The sequence below is a fragment of the Dipodomys spectabilis genome, unplaced genomic scaffold (assembly GCF_019054845.1).
Source record: "Dipodomys spectabilis isolate Male_0828 unplaced genomic scaffold, ASM1905484v1 ptg000355l, whole genome shotgun sequence".
NCBI lineage: Eukaryota > Metazoa > Chordata > Mammalia > Rodentia > Heteromyidae > Dipodomys > Dipodomys spectabilis.
The window spans coordinates 1,900,926-1,918,010 of NW_024871032.1; positions in this window are offsets into that span (position 1 = coordinate 1,900,926).

Here is a 17,085-nt window from a genome sequence, read left to right on the forward strand (position 1 = left end):
GCTTTAGTTTTTCACCATTAAGTATAATGCTGGCTGTAGGTTTGTCATATACAGCCTTTATTGTATTGAGGAGTGTTCCATGGATTCCTAATTTTTCTAAAACCTTCATGTTAAAGGGGTGTTGGATCTTGTCGAATGCTTTTTCTCTGTCTATTGAGATAACCATGTGGTTCTTATTCTTGCTCCTGTTGATGTGATGGATAATATTAATTGATTTGTGTATATTGAACCAGCTTTGCATCCCTGAAATGAATCCTATTTGATCGTGGTGTATGATTTTTTGGATGAATTGTTGAAGTCTATTGGCCAAAATTTTGTTGAGAAGTTATGCATCAATGTTCATCAAAGAAATGGGTCTATAGTTATCTTTCTTTGTTGAGTACCTTCCTGGTTTTGGGATGAGGGTTATGATGGCTTCATAGAATGTGTTCGGGAGTGAACTTTCTTTTTCAATTTCATTGAAGAGTTGGAGGAGAATTGGTGTGAGCTCTGCTTTGAAGGCCTTGTAAAATTCAGCTGTAAAACCATCTGGTCCTGGACTTTTCTTAGCTGGGAGATCTCTTATTGCTGTTTCTATTTCAATGCTTGATATGGGCCTGTTAAGATGGATTAACTCATCTTGGTTTAGTATTGGCAGGTCAATATTTGCCAGGAAAAGGTCCATTTCTGTCATGTTCTCAAACTTATTAGCATAAAGTTTTGAGAAGTATTCCCTTATAATGTTCTGAATCTTGGTTTTTTCAGTGGTGATGTTTCCATTCTCATCTCTGAGTTAATTAATTTGGGTGTGTTCTCTTCTTTTTCTGATAAGATTTGCTAATGGTCTGTCAATTTGGTTAATTTTTTCGAAGAACCAACTCTTTGTTTTGTTGATTCTTTCTATAGTTTTTTTGGATTCTAATTCCTTTAAATCTGATTTAATTTTAATTATTTCTTTCCGGCTATTGGATTGGGGTTTATCTTGCTGCTCTTTTTCAAGGAGGTTTAGATGTGTCATTAAATTGTTGGTTTCAGATCTCTCCAATATGTTGATGTAGGAGTTCAGAGCTATAAACTTGCCTCTGAGTACTTCCTTTGCTGTGTCCCAGAGAAGCTGGTTATTTGTGTGTTCATTTTTGTTGAATAGCATGAACATTTGAATTTCCCTTCTAATCTCTTACATGACCCACTCGTGATTCAGCAGTGTGTTTTTAAGCCTCCATGTGAAACAGGACTTTCTTGGGTGGCTTTTGGTGTTGAGTTCTAATTTTATTCCCTTGTGGTCAGAGAGAATGCAAGATATAACTTCAATATTTCTGAATTTACACAAGTTTGCTTTGTGGCCTAAAATGTGGTCTATTTTAGAAAATGTTCCATGTGCTGCTGAGGAAAATGTGTATTCTGATGCTGCTGGGTGAAATGTTCGGTAGATGTCTGTTAAGTCTAGTTGATCTATACAGCTGTTTAGATCTGTGGTTCTCTGTTGGGTTTTTGCCCAGTTGATCTATCTAGTGGGGAGAGTGGTGTGTTAAAATCCCCAACAATTAATGTCTTTGGAGTTATATGGGATTTGAGGGAAATTAGTGTTTCTTGGATAAATTTGGATCCTCCATTGTTTGGTGACTAAATATTTAGAATTGTATTATCCTCCTGAAGGAGAGATCCCTTAATGAGTATGTGGCAACCTTCTTTATGTTTTCTCACTACTTTTAATTTGAAGTCTATTTTATCTGGTATTAGGATTGAAACTCCCGCCTGTTTATGGGGGCCGTTTGCTTGGTAGATTTTCATCCAACTTTAACATTCAAAATGTGTTTGTTTTTATGGGCAAGATGTGACTCCTGAAGGCAGCAGATAGAAGGGTCTTGTTTTTTAATCCAACTAGACAGTCTATGTCGCTTAATTGGAGAGTTCATTCCGTTAACGTTAAGAGAAAGGACTGAGAGGTATTTGCGAGTTCCTGCCATGTCATCCACCTTCTTGGTGGCTGCGCAAACTGGCTTCTTCCTAAGTTTCTTGGATTCTCAGTTTGGGTGCAGTTTCTTGACCTTTATTGTAGTCTTGTTGGTTTTCTATGTTTAGGACATCTTTAAGATTTTTTTGTAGGAGTGGTTTGGTGGAGATGTATTGTTTCAATTTTTCTTTGCTATGGAAGGTTTTTATTTGGCCTTCAGTTATGAAGGAGAGTTTAGCTGGGTACAGTATTCTTGGTTGATAGTTTTTAGGGCATGGCATACATCATTGCAGGCTCTTCTTGCTTTGATTGTCTCTGCTGAGAAATTTGAGGTGATTCTAATTGGTTTTAATTTATAGGTGATTAATCTTTTCTCCTTGACAGATTTAAGGATCGTTCCCTTGGTCTGAGTTGATCCTGTGTGGATTATAATGTGACAGTGGGATGTCCTATTCTGGTCTGGTCTATTTGGGGTTCTAAAAGCTTCTTGTATCTGAATAGGCCTATCTTTTTTATGTTTGGGATGTTCTCTGCTAGCACCTGTTATACAAATTTCCTAGGCTTCTGTTTCTAAACTTCTGTTTCTAGGGGCTCCTCTACACCCATTATCCTTAGATTTGGCCTTCTGATGGTGTCTTCTAAGTCTTGGATAGATCTATCATATTTCTTGGACTTGTCTTGGATGGTTGTGTGTTCTTGCTCTATTATATCTAGGCTCTCTTCAATCCCTGAGATTCGATGTTCTGCATGGTCTAACCTGCTGTCAAGACTTTCTACATTGTTTTTGATCTCTTTTCCTTCTAATTGGTCAGCTTTGATGACTTCAAATTCTTTGTTGAAGCTCTGTTTTAGTTCTTGTATGAATTTCTTTACTTCCATAATTTGGTGTTCATTGTTTATTCTCAAATCACTTAGTTGATTGATTATGGTTTCCTTGGACTCCCATTCCTTCTGTTTGGTTCCATTCAGCATTCCCTTTGTGGTCCCCCTGATTTCCTTCAGCTCTTTGTTAATGGATTCCATGAATGCCTTTAGTGATCTTTGTGTATTCTCTTCCTGCTCTTTTGATTCCTGCATTACTCTTTGATTAGCTTCCTCCTGTTAGTGGGATTCCTGCAGTTCTCTTTGAGTGTTCTCAGCCTGCTCATGCCATTCCTGCCTTTCTCTTTGAGTATTCTCAAGCTGCTCACACAAATCCTGTATCAGTTTTTGAGTAGCTTCCTCACATTTATGATATTCCTGTATAAACTTTTGGATTGCCTCCTCTCTCTCCGTATCACGCTCATACAGAGTCCTTTGTATGCTTCCCATCTTTTCATTTATCATGTTTGCCAGCAGTGTTTGTAGAGCTATTTGGGAACTCTCCTCTGGATTATTCATTATCTGTTCTGTCCCCTGATTATCAAGATTGGGAGTTGATATACCTGGATTTGCCATTTTTTTGTGTTTTTCTGGCTTACTCTGCCCATTTGAGATGTAAATAGCATCAGATTTGTGCTCAAACACTCTCTTAAGGCAACCATCAACCAAAGTCTGAATTTGTACAGTAAATAGTCTACAGATACAATCTAGTTCAACAGATACATCTATACAACATCTAACAACTATATATTAAAGGGCCTTGAACCGCAGAGAATTTGGAAAACCAGAAATTATTAGGGTTAGGGAGAGATATGGGTAAAAAATAGGAATAGATTGGTGTGGGGAGGCATAGGGAGAGTTAACTAAGTCCTAATTTCAATGCAGGAAATAAGTTGGGTAGGATGAAATTAGAGAGAGAGAAAAAAAGAAGAAAGGGAATAGGAAAAGAAAAGAGACCAGAAAAAATAGAAAAGTAAAAATTAATAATATTATGTAGAATCGATAACAATCTATTTAGAGAAGAAAGTGAAAATAATGAGAGAAGAGGAGGGACATAGAGGAGATGTGAAAAACTTAAAAATAAAAATGCTTATAATATTATATAGGTATAAGGAAGTAGTACTGCTATTTTGGAATTTAAGTCTCAGAGGTTTTGAATTGAGTAATAAATTTGTGGATTAAATGTGTACACAATGGGGTATAGGGTCTACTAATTAATTACGGGTTTATCTGAGGATGTGCAGGACAAGAGTTAAGTCACATAAAGAAGAACAAAAGAGAGGAAAAGGTAAAAAGGATAAGAAAGGAAGAAAAAAAGATCAGAAGTTCAGTAGAGCTAATCAAAAAACAAAAAAATAATTAAAAAAGAAAAAAAAAGAAAGAAGACAAAAGAAAAAGAAAGAAAAACGCACATTCACGTACCCCTAAAATAAAAATTATAAGAGGAAAAAAAAGTTACTGGAAAACAATTTTTTTTTCAAAAAAGGCAAAAATTAAAGATTATAAAAAGTTTTAGAAAAGAAAAGAAAATTTTTTTATATAAGGTACCAAAAGAAGAAGAAGAAGTAGAAGAAGAAAAAGAAGAAAAAAAAATGTTCTTTGATTTTTTGGGGGGAGGGGTGGGAAAAATCCTGTATCTCCCTTGTGTCTGTAACCAGCCTCTTGTTGGAGTCTCTGGTCTGCTTGTGGTCCTGTGGCTTAATTGGTTTCTTAAGTCAGTTTGTTTGAACAGGCAGAAAAATGCTCTGCTTTACCCAGGATTTTGAGATCCTCCTTCCAGGTTAGTTTAATGGGAGGCTGATCTGCTTTGAGAATCACAAAAAGGGGGATGCAGTGATGAGGCTAGATTCTGGGTAGAGTTGAGGCATTTCAACAAGCAGTAGCTTTTCCCTGGGTCTAGTTTGTGAAAAACTCACAGAGCCCAGCCTGGAGCCATTCTCAGGGTTTCTGTTTACTGAATTTCAATTTATTGTTGATGCTGCTAGAGGGAGGGGCAGCCTCTCGCTCTGATTACCCAGTGAATAAAGCCACTCCTAGGGCTGGTGCCTGAGCTGGGTGACTTTTCCCTGGGTGGAGCTGAGTCTGGTAGGTCACGCTGCCGTTAAGTACTTGTGACCTGCTAAATGACTCGTTTTATTCCAAGGCCTGAGTTGGAGCTAGCAGCTCCATTGAGCTTTGTCGGTATCCAAGATGGAGATCTCCGGACTGGGGGGCGGGGGGGTTGGCCTTCCCTCCTCTGCTCCCTGAGAAGGATCGAGGCCATCAAACTTCTACTCACACCGAGTCTTGGTTCCTGGGTCGTCTCTGGTCTGCGAACTGCAGGATGAAGATGTCTGCTCCCTATTGGTCCTTGCTGGTGTTGAGTAGAGTCTGCTCGCCAGCTGCATCTGGCTCCTTTGTCTCGTGATCTCTGTGGCTCATGTATGGTGCCCTGTGGTCTCCGTCACCCCCGCTGCCCCCGCCGACGCGGCTGCTGGCAAGTGCTCAGATGTGTCTCCTTGCCTGGGTTTTCCCTCTCTGGCCTAACTCTCTGTCCTGTGATTGCACACTTGGTGTGATTCTCTGGCTTAGGACTGTTCACTGGAACTTTAAAACTACTTTCTATATGAGAACTTCTTCAGATTCCAGGTTTTCCTCCTCCATCTTCCTGGAACTCTATATTATCACCTTTTATTGTATACATTTTAGTGCTTTCGAAGTGAATTGTAACTTCATAGGTTTTCAAAGCCTAATTTTCACAAACTTGCATTTCTTCAAATAGAAATGCTGTAAATTTTAGAACAGACATTTAAATAGATATAAAATTCAGTTACCGGAATTTGCCCAGCATATATCCTCTATAGTGTGTCTTTTCAAAATTTGTTTTTGGGGATCATTTCCAGGGTCTCACACATACTATTCAAGTTCACTGTCAATTAACTACATTCTCTGTCCACAGAAGTTTTTTACTTCTGTTTAATACATTCATAGAAGTGTAATGCCTGGATCCTATACAATTCTCTTTCACCTTTTGAAGACTTTAAAACTTGTTTGCTAAAATGATTGCAATATTTTACAAATTGATCTCTATGAGAAGTATATCAATTTCTCCACAAATGCATTACTATATTTTGCGTCCTCTTTTTATATTATGGTCATACTAGTGAGTTTTCTTTTTATTATTTCTTAGACACTAAAGAGGAGCTTATTTCATACGCTCCTCCTATTGACTATTAATTTACATATGTTATTTAAAGAAATATCCTATTCAGGAAAAAATTTATATAGAATTAGAAGATATAAAAATACTTAAGTTTCAGAATCATTGTAGCATTAACATTAGAGCAGTAACAAATGTGTGCCCTCTATTAGATATGTTTTCATTTCTGTTATAGTGTCCCTTCAATTTTGAAAGGTTATCACTGATATAATCCAGTTCTTGCTTTTCTTTAGCTACTAATGTTTTCCATGTCAAATTTTTAGAAACCTTTACTGATCAATGTCATGAATTTTTACATTTATGTTTTATAGGTTTTTACATCTCACATTTAATTTGATAATCATTCTTATAAGGTTTGAGATAGGCCAGGTGCCGGTGGCTCATGCCTGTAATCCCAGCTACTCAAGAGGCTGAGATCTGAGGATCGTGGTTTAAAGCCAGCCCGGGCAGGAAAGTCCATGAGACACTTATCTCCAATAAACCACTACAAAACCGGAAGTTTTGCTGTTGCTCAAGCGGTAGAGTGCTCACCTTGAGCTGAAGAGCACATGGATAGCGCAAAAGCCAAGAGTTCAAACCCCATGACAGACATACAAACAAACAAACAAAGGATTGAGGCAGTAGTCTAAGATCATTCTTTAAATCTAGCGAGGCAATAGTGCCAATACAACCATTTAAGATTCTGTTTTTATTTCATAAAATTATAGCATTCTTTTCAAAATCTGTGGACCATAAAACTAAGAATATTTTTGATAAATCTGTTACCTTATTCTATGTGTCTGTTCTTATAGTTGAACTATGTTGTCTTCACTACTAACCATGGTAATACTATTCAAATTTGTATGAAGGCTCAAGCTACACCATTTTACAAGATTGCTCTGACTGACTTGTATTCCTTGAATTTACATACGAGATTATTGAGCAGGTGGACTAATACTCTACAGAGATATCTAAATATTTGATAGTCACTCATATTTCACAACTTGTGAAAATACAAACCCCTGATATTATATATATAAAATGTCTTTAGAGACTGCTCAATGTAACTAAAATTAATTTAGGAATAAGATAAGATTTAGATAACATTACAGCATAATAAAGCTGAATGATAACGACTTGAGCTGTACTGCAGAAGAGAGTGAGAGGAGGAAGAATGGTGGACCACATAGGAGCTGTATGTCATTGGTATTGTTTCAAAAAACAGAAAGACTTCAGAGAAGACAAGGAGAAAAATAAAGTGTCCTGAATCTAGTTTCTTTTTAATACACCTGATAGTTTGGACTGAAAGTCAGATAACATGGGAAAAATAAAATAGAAAATAAAGCATTGTATAGAGCTGTTACAATGTTAAGATATTGTAATAGGAATATAATTTATTTCCAAAGAAATAAGAGAAAGAATAAAAATAACAATTGCTAACGTGGATAGAAGATGGATCACATTTTATCATATATAATTTTGAAAAAATACACTAGGAATGAAAATTTGAAAGTCATAATTTAAAATACAATTTATATTATAACTAGACAGTATAGCTCAGTGGTAAAACATTGGCCTAACATATGTGAAGCAATTGTGTGATCTCCCAAGCATTGCAAAGTAAACACAAAGCACACACACACAAAACCCACATAAACACACACACACATACCACATACACACATTTGGAATATTGTTATTATCATATTAAACAGAGGAAATTATCACAAATAGTAAAAGTATTTTAATATATGAAATCATAATATTGCTCATACTATTTAAAAGTTTAGTAGAAATAAAATAGTCACAAGATACTTGGATTCTTATAGATTGAGTAAATTGAAAATTAAGAAATAAAAGACATGAGAATTTTACAAACAAGTTTTAAATAATACACATTTTGAAACATGTGTCCTTTTAGTTTGACAAAAGATTGATGTTACTGGTGTTTTAACTCAAGATTTAGAAGATGATAACCAAGTGCTCTATATCTTGCTAGGGATGCTATATATCTAATCATTTCACTCTGGAAACTTTATGATAAGGTCTCATAATTTCTCCATCTCTCCCGAATTACAAACCCTATTTACACTTTTCACCATTGTTAGAAAATGGAAACCACAAGTTACTATGCCCAGCTCAAACATTTTTTTTTTAATTCAAGTACAAATATTTCTAAAAACTGACCAGGTAATAAATCCTTTTTAAATAAAGTATGTGTTTCTTGAAAATCAGTATTTGTTACATGGACAAATATGTTTAGGACTATAACAAAATAAATTTATTTAAATTCACCAACCATATAAAATTTAAGAAAATAATTTTTTACATATTCACATGTTAACTATTTTGAAAGCAAAATATATGTCTGAATAATTTACATGTGTTAAAATTATGCAAAACTAACTTAACTAATCCTACAACTCTGAAAAAAGAATTACCCTAAAGAAACAAAACAAAATAAGTTCAAAATTTGATATTTAGATAATAAAGTGTACTCTTTAGTTGACTTAAGGAATTGTAAACCCTCTGTATATCAATTTTATAATAAAAAATGCAAGAACAAAGAAAGAAAATACCCATTGGTCAATAACAACAGGAAAAACATCAGTAGGTTTTTTGTGTTCAAAAAAATCAATGGAACAGATAACAATGTTCCTTCCATAATAAATGTACTCATTACCTTACTTAAGTAACTGTATCCCCTCTGTACATTACCTTTACCATAAAATTAAATTGAAATAAAAAGTAAACTAAATAATATACCAATTAAGAATTTGTAGAGAGCTAGGAAGGTGGCTCAGCGGTAGAGTGCTTGCTTTGCATGCTTGCGGCCCTGGGTTCGATTCCTGAGCATCACATAAACAGAAAAAAAAAGCCGGAAGTGGCGCTGTGGCTCAAGTGGTAGAGTGCTAGCCTTGAGCTAGCCTTGAGGGACAGCGATCAGGCCCAGAGTTCAGGTTCCAGGACCAGAACCCCCCCCCCAAAAAAAACAGAATTACCCGAAGCCATTGGTTAAAAACTTTTTAGAAAACTGCCATAAGTACCCAAGTAATATAATTTGATGATACTATTTATATACTTCAACTTCAGCAGAGAAGTGAAAAGTTTAAAAACTGTTACAAAGTAAAGTAATAAATCGGAATATATTACTATTAATAATAATCACAAGATGAATTTATAGTGGTAGTCAAATATATAAGAAATGAGGCAATTTGCCATTTGTTTGCACTTAATAAGTGAGAAAGAATTTTCTAGGTCGTTTTAAATACATAATAAGTTTAATGAAGAAACTATTCTGTCATATCATAAGATAATCAGATGAAGCTGATATTAGAAAAAAGAGCAGATTGTACTAAGTTCTGTATGTTAATGTACATACTTATTTTTGTTGTGGGAAATTGTGTTCAATTTGGGGTATTGTTTTTGTTAGACTGGTTAATTTTAGGATAGGGGTTCCCTTTCCACAACAACAAGCACCTGATCTGTCTTTTTAACCTTCTCATTATTGACGGCATAAGAGTTGCACACCAACTTGTCTAGATTCCTACCTTGGCCGGCCTGTATTCTGCAGCCCTTCCAATCTTAACCTGTAAATAGTGAAGGATGGTGGAAATAATACAATGCACCCAGGTATAGATTGAGAAGGAAGTCCACTAAACTTTTGGCCTGGGTTCTGTTCTCAAGCCTCCTCAATAGTTAAAGAGTTCAGATGGAAGCCCCTAGTGCCAAGCAGTAAGAGTATTGTTTAAAGAAACTAGACATATATATGACTTAGGCATGTGAACAACTCAGGACAAGAATAAAAGAGCAGTGAAGCATAGAGGACAGGCCCAATTTTAACTAGCTACTTAGAGGCTGGAGAAGCTTAGCTAGCAACTCAGGAGGCTGAGATATGAAGACCACTATTCAAAGCCAGTCCAATCATGAAAATAAATGCGATTATCTCCAAAAAAACAGAAGTGGAACAATGGCTCAAGTGTTAAACCACTATCCTTGGTCACAGAAGCTTCGGGAGAGTGCCCAGGCACTATCAAGCTTCAGGAATGATGAATGAATGAATGAGCACTTGCACATGCCCGTGTGTATATATGTGTGCCTGTGTACACACACACCCACACACACACACACTCTCTACACACTCTCTCTCACACACACACGCCAATGAGTATTTCGATGCAAAGTTCTTTTTTTACCTTGCTGTAATCTATTTCCCTGTATTAGTTTACAAATTAACAAAATCAGCTAAGCACCTATTTACATACAACTCATCTTGTTTCTCTAAAGTCAACTCTCTTTTTGGAAGCACGCTTTTATTTGATCCAAATGTAAATTATTCAGAAGGTCGATTCATCTCCCTCAATTCTGTAGGATTAGATGATTGTTTAGCTTCCTCCAAGCAATATAATTTTGTGAAATCCTGCATCAAGCAACGTATTTCTTTCACTAGAAGGGAAGCCTCTGTCAAACAATTAATAATAGGTTTTTCTTCTCCTTGCTATCATCTGTAGTTTTATTATCTTCATATATTTCATGATCTGTCTGTGTATGACAAAGACTGCTGTGAAAATAAAAAGAACCTTTGCAGCAGTTATCATTTATATACCATTCATAGATATGAAGGTATTTAAATACTACTGAAATTGCTATGGAATGAATCATGTTCACATTGACTATCATGAAAAATAAGAATTGGTTTCTCAGAACTTTAGGTAAGAACTTGATTGAAAGAAACAAAAGGAAAAGTGAGAAACAGCTCAACACATACATTCAAATGAAACAAAACAACCCAAGAAAACAAATTTATTCAGTACTCAAGAACCTGCAGGAAATGCAAAGACTTAAAAAAACATCAGCTATGACAAGCTTATGACAATCCTGACTACATGGGAGTCTACTCTTGTGAGGACAGAGGTTAAAGCCCAGACTGGACAGAAAGATATGTACACAATGCCATGCATCTGTTATTCTAAATTCCAGGACGAATAACATAACATGGAATGAGCCAAAGATCATACACAAGTATCTGAAAAATAATCAGGATAATTTAGGGCTGGAGACATTACAAAGTGGTAAGAACACCCATTTAGGGGGCACAAGACACTAATATTATGGGTGTTAAAGTAAAAAGCTATGATTTTAAATAATTGGAATGATTGTAACATTTGAGTATATGAGTGGAAAAATGCATGAGAGAGATAGAATGAACCCATGGTGCAATGCTTTCAACTTAAGCGAAAATGTTTTGTGGTACTTCAGACAAAACAGAGTTACCTTGCAAATGAGCATGGTTGTGCATTTGAGTGATGGAAATACTTTACTTACACAGGTGTAAATTACATAGATTTTATTTGGGTAGGTTGTATTTCTTGAATTAAGAGCCTGGATGATGTCCCTGAAATTTTTCTCTCAAGGCTACCACTCTACTACTTTGAGCCGCAGTTCCAATTCTGATTTTCTTTGGTTGTTTGGTGATAAGAGGCTCATGACATTCCTGCCCAGGATGGCTTCAAACCATGATTGTCAGATCTCAGTCTCCCGAGCAACCAGGATGCCAGGTAATAGCCGCCGATAGTTTTAATAATTTAGTAAATTGTACAGTTACTGAAGTTATTCATTATCATAATAACCTGTGTAATATATGCATGTATGTATATATCAATGCATATGGATAGAAATATTTTAACATATTTTTGTATCTACAGTAGATTTATGAAATCATCCATTATAAAATAAAATGGAAACAAAAGTTAATAAGGAGCAGAAATTATCATATTTCTTGTTGTTGAATGGAATACGAATTGTGAGAATCAGTTTGGGCAAACCATCTCTACGTTAACAAAATGGATACGAGGTGTTATTTCCATTCCAACTATTTGCCCATATTGTGCAACCTCACACATGAGTGTCAAAATCAAACCACACTTTTTGCCTTTGATTTTAACTCACTTGTTATAATTTACGGGTTATTTGAAGTAATCAAATAAAGATTAAAATAATATTATGTGAGGCTATGAATTAGAGCTGAAAATGATTTTAAATGTGATAGTACCTAATTAAATTACATACTTCTTACTTTTACTCTATCATGTCCCTCATTTCCACACTAGGAAAGTATATAGAAGGTTCTCTCTAAATTATATGTACATTTATGAAATAATGTATTGAAAGAATATGGGCACAGTGTGGTTTTAGCTTATTGAGACCTGTAGGAGGAATTGTGTTTCTGAAGACTTCCAATACATTGTCATGATAATGAAGGGAAGGATGTGCTTATTCTGGAAAACTGGCAAGAGGATTACTCTCATAAAGGTAGTGATGAATTCTTCCAAAAAGTTACAGTAAAATCACTTTCATAACCGTGTTCACTGCTGCACTATTCACCGTAGCCAAGTTATGGAATTAGCCCAGATGTCCTTTGGCGGAGTGATGGTTGGAGAAAGTGTGGCACATATACAAAATTGGATTGCATCCATCCATTATGAAGACTGTTACATTATTTGCATTGAAATGGATAGATCTAAAACTATATTAAGTGAACTAAGTCAGAGCCAGACACACAAAGGACCCATGTTCTGTCTCATATTTGGAAGCTAGAACTTTATTACAAGTTTACACAAAAATATTAACCAAAGCATGCTATTTGCGGAGGAGTATTTCAAAGGTGTAATTTCTTATAAAAGTGAAATTTTAATCCAACAAAATATATATCAGGAAACTATCACTTGGAAGATGTGAGGGGAAGTCAAAAGAAAGGAATAAAGAGAGTTATAGAGGAAGAGAGTGAAAGTATAATATTCAATGTAGAAGGTATGAAACTAGGAAAAATTAAAGTGGGGTGAGCTTTGGAAGGGTGTGGAAAAGTTATATAAAGATCCATTATACTTAAAAAAACTGATTTGTTGAATGGAAATTCCATTGTCCAAGTATTTATGATAATAAAAATATAATTACAACAATGGAGACAACTGATCTTAAATTCTATTTCCATCTCTTTTAAAAAATAAAATTTTTTGCTCTATAAATTGATCAGAGAGATGGATTTTGTGGCTAGCTAGATCATTGCACATCTGTCTCTCTCTTCTTCTTTTCTTTTCATGGTTCTCATAGGTAATATGATTGATCCATAATAATCCTAATTTATTTTGCTTTTATATTTTTGGTTGCATGATTTCACTTTCTGCTCTGCCATTTCCCAACTGATTTACATAGAAGGCATTATTTCCTATTTTCTCATTCCTAGAGTAAGCTGCACATGAAGACACCACTGGTCCTCATTTTCAGTCTGTACCTTTGAATACGGAGGAAAATCTTTCCTCTGCTCTCTACCAATTCCCGACTCTCCAGTTAGAATAATTTAGAATGGTAAAAAGGATAAAAGAGAAAATAAATAATAGTGAAACAAACAGATGCAGAAAATTCACCGGATTTTTCTGACCAGTTCATCCAATGTGAACTATTGGGGAAATACATGGACACCTCATTCTCAAAGGCACTCAAAGTCTCTGGCTACACAATTCTGATGAAGATGAGGAACAAGATGAAAAAGTGAGAAATGATATCAATTGCAAGAAAAATGGAGGATTCAAGAAAATTTCTTCTTTGTTCTGCCCAAATTAATTGCCTTACTACAGTGCAGAGACTACTTTGCAAAAAGGCCACTCATGTGAATACTAAGAATAACAATGTGTATACCCTTCATCGAGAAGCCTACAGTGGATACTTAGACATTGTCCATGAGTTGGTGGCTCCAGGTAGATATTCATGTAATAATTGTCAATGGCTGGACACCCCTGCACAGTACTTATACATGGAATAATACCAGAGTGGCTTCTTTATTTCATCATGATGCAGATATCAACGGCCAAACTAAAGGCCTCTTGACCCCCTTGCATCTTGCTGCTGGGAATGGAAATAGCAAAGTTATGCTAGATCTCCTTCTGTTGAACCATTATATCAAACCAGGTCTGAAGCACAACTTGGAAGAAACTGCATTTGATATTGCCAAAAGAATAAGTATGTATCACTACCTCTTTGAAGTTGTGGAAGGCTGTACAAATTGTTCTCCAAAATCCTAATGGTTTGGTTAAGTTTTTTAAATTTCAAAATTGCCAGTCCATCCTATGTGTCCATACAAAATATTTTCACAATACAAAGCAACAGCAATATCTTACTTTAAAAATTCATGGATTGCATGGTATTCTTCCAAGTGAATTGCCTGACTTTGATGTCAAAATATATTCAAGTTATTTGTATACTAATGATTTCTGTAGAGTTTGTGATTTTTTAATAAGAAATAATTTTAACTTATCTGGTGAAATGAGTAGTACAGAAACTAAAGATATTTCTGATGCTTGTCTGAAAAAAAGTATATTTTAAAATATTTAGTATTCTGTTTGTATAATATCCATAATCTATTTCATTCTCCCCTAGATATAGTACTTTGAACTCGACATTGTTTTATAATATATAGGTTCATTAATAAATATGTCCTTTCAGCTAACATTCCATATAGAAACAGTTTAAGATACCTTTAATTCCTAGGTCCTTATAGAATTTTATTTCTTTGGGATAAAATGACAATGTTATCTTATTTCAAAAGTTTTATAAAAGTTATACTATGTAAAGGCCTTTCTGAAAAGGTGAAGATTGAATACACTGATGTCAAACTAACTTTTTCTCTATGAAATACATGTATCATTACACTTGTATATTTGTAATCAACTTTTTAATAACTGTTTTTCATTTCTTGCATCTGAAGAATGAAAAATACGGGATGCTTCACAAATTTTCATATCATTAACATACCTCTTGTAATTCGGGTAGACGTGCTGCTGAAGCATGTAGTATCCTGTGATTTAAATAATTAATGATGCAATCTTTTTTTTTTTTTTCTTTTCCGGTCCGGTCGTGGGGCCTGAACTCTAGGCCTGGGCGCTGTCCCTCAGCTCTTCAGCTCAAGGCTAGCACTCTACCACTTGAGCCACAGCACCACTTCCAGCTTTTTTCTTTTTGCTTATATGGTGCTGAGGAATCGAACCCAGGGCCTCATGCATGCAAGGCAAGCGCTCTATCACTGAGCCACCTTCCCAGCCCCTAATGATGCAATCTTAAGACAGGCATATATCCTTGGTTGCCTATTTGTGACAAGGAAACCTTATTGTTACCTAAATTGCTATTCATCTTATTTCTGTAAAAATTCTGTTTTTGTGGAAAAAAACTCATATTGTTTGTTCAATTGCTCATATTTACAATTTTTGTCAATAGTTATTTTAAGTCTTTTTCATTTGAAATTTGATCATACTTTGAAGCCTTTATAGCTAGGTCCAAAGGTGATGCCTTTTCAAGTACTTATTTATCAACTGATTTAGCTTTGTGGAGCTAGTGGATTCAAAGTAAGCCTTGCTTAAGAGCTACTTCTAAACTTCTCCAGCTCAAAATGTCCCAAATGAGGTCTTACTGGCACAAATGTCTGCCTGACCCATTACCCTTGCTCTATGTAGGAACAGACCAACCAGAATATCTTACCCTGATAGCATAGCTTGTCTTACTGGAGCAAAACTAATCTTAGTTACAAGGGGTCATAGAGAGATGAACAGTTCAGACAGAACTGTTCAGACTAGAACGTATTTTTTCAAAATATAATTATTTATTATCCCTACCATTTCAAAAGTAGCTAAAGCCAAAAAGGTGAAAGTTGTTCATATGCATGATTACCTACTGTCCTGGCCTGTCTACAATCCAACCAGGCAGAAATTTACACCACTGATTTTCTATCACCAAATATATTCCATAGCTCCAGGAGAAGTCCATATGTTTCTCCTCGTTATTAGGCCTTAAATTGGTAATGTTTTAATCACAGTGTTTCCTCTTGCTTCTAGGCTGTACATCTCCGAATGGTAAAGATTTAGGTCTAATTCTACCAAACACTGAGGTAGAAGTAATGGAATAATATTTTAAAACAGTTGCCTTTGTTACCCTAACCACAACAGAACAATGTAAAATATTTTCTTATATTATATATACTTATGTATTTTATATTTATATGTGCTGATTTTATATTTCACACAGTGAATCTTATTGGAATTAATTGATAATTTGACAAATTACTTGATATTTATTCCAATAAATAGATTGGAGTATAAACAATCAGGATTAGAATATATATTAAAATATAAAAAGTATCAATACAATGTTTTCGGTATAAACCTGTGATACCTTCTAAGTGTTCTTGGTTTCTGAATTCACATGGTAAATAAAACAATGTTGTTTTCCTCTAATATATAAGGGATTTTACTGTGCTGCTCTGTTCATTGTTTTAACTCACTGATCCCAAACTGTTTTTCTCCATATTTCTGAAGCATTCCTACTGATTATACACAAATATTGCTGATATGATATCTAAAAGGTATTATTCTTCTACAGGATCCACGGGTCCTAGGATCCCAGGTCCCAGTTATCTGCATCATCAGATAACTAGGGCAAGAGTTCTTACCTGGGCCCATGCAACATGCCAACAGAAAGTAATTGAAGACCCATCTTAATTTATCATTTCCTATATTTCAGGGCCCCAATTGCTTGAAATGCAGGAATTAGCAGTAAGCAATTGGGAAATGCAAGGAAACTTAAAATGCAAGATGAAATCACAAAATGTGAAAGTACAGTAATTCAAATTTCAATTTTCAGATAACCATCCCATGTGAGTGAACAAGACCACAAATGTCACAAGATTATTTGAAATACCCCTCTCCTAATGATTAATGAATGATTTCAGTCCAGCATCATCAGGCCAAAAAATAGTTCCTGGAACGATAGATCCATAATTGGTCTACCAAGGCTAGGAAAACTTGACATAGAGGTCAAATATAATTCAGAAAAACATTAATTGAGAAGATCCTTAGTGCTTCAAAACACTGGTACTTCAGTAAACCTTGGTTCTGTAGTATAAAAATGTTGTCATTCTCAAACAAATGATAACCTACATTTAATCTCCTGAAAGTGTATTCTTTTTCAAATAAACTTTTTAAAACCACATTTGCCAAAATAACACTTTACAAGTAGATAATATTTAGTGACGTTACAAGTTTTTCAAGTGTAGGGAGCAAGTTACAAT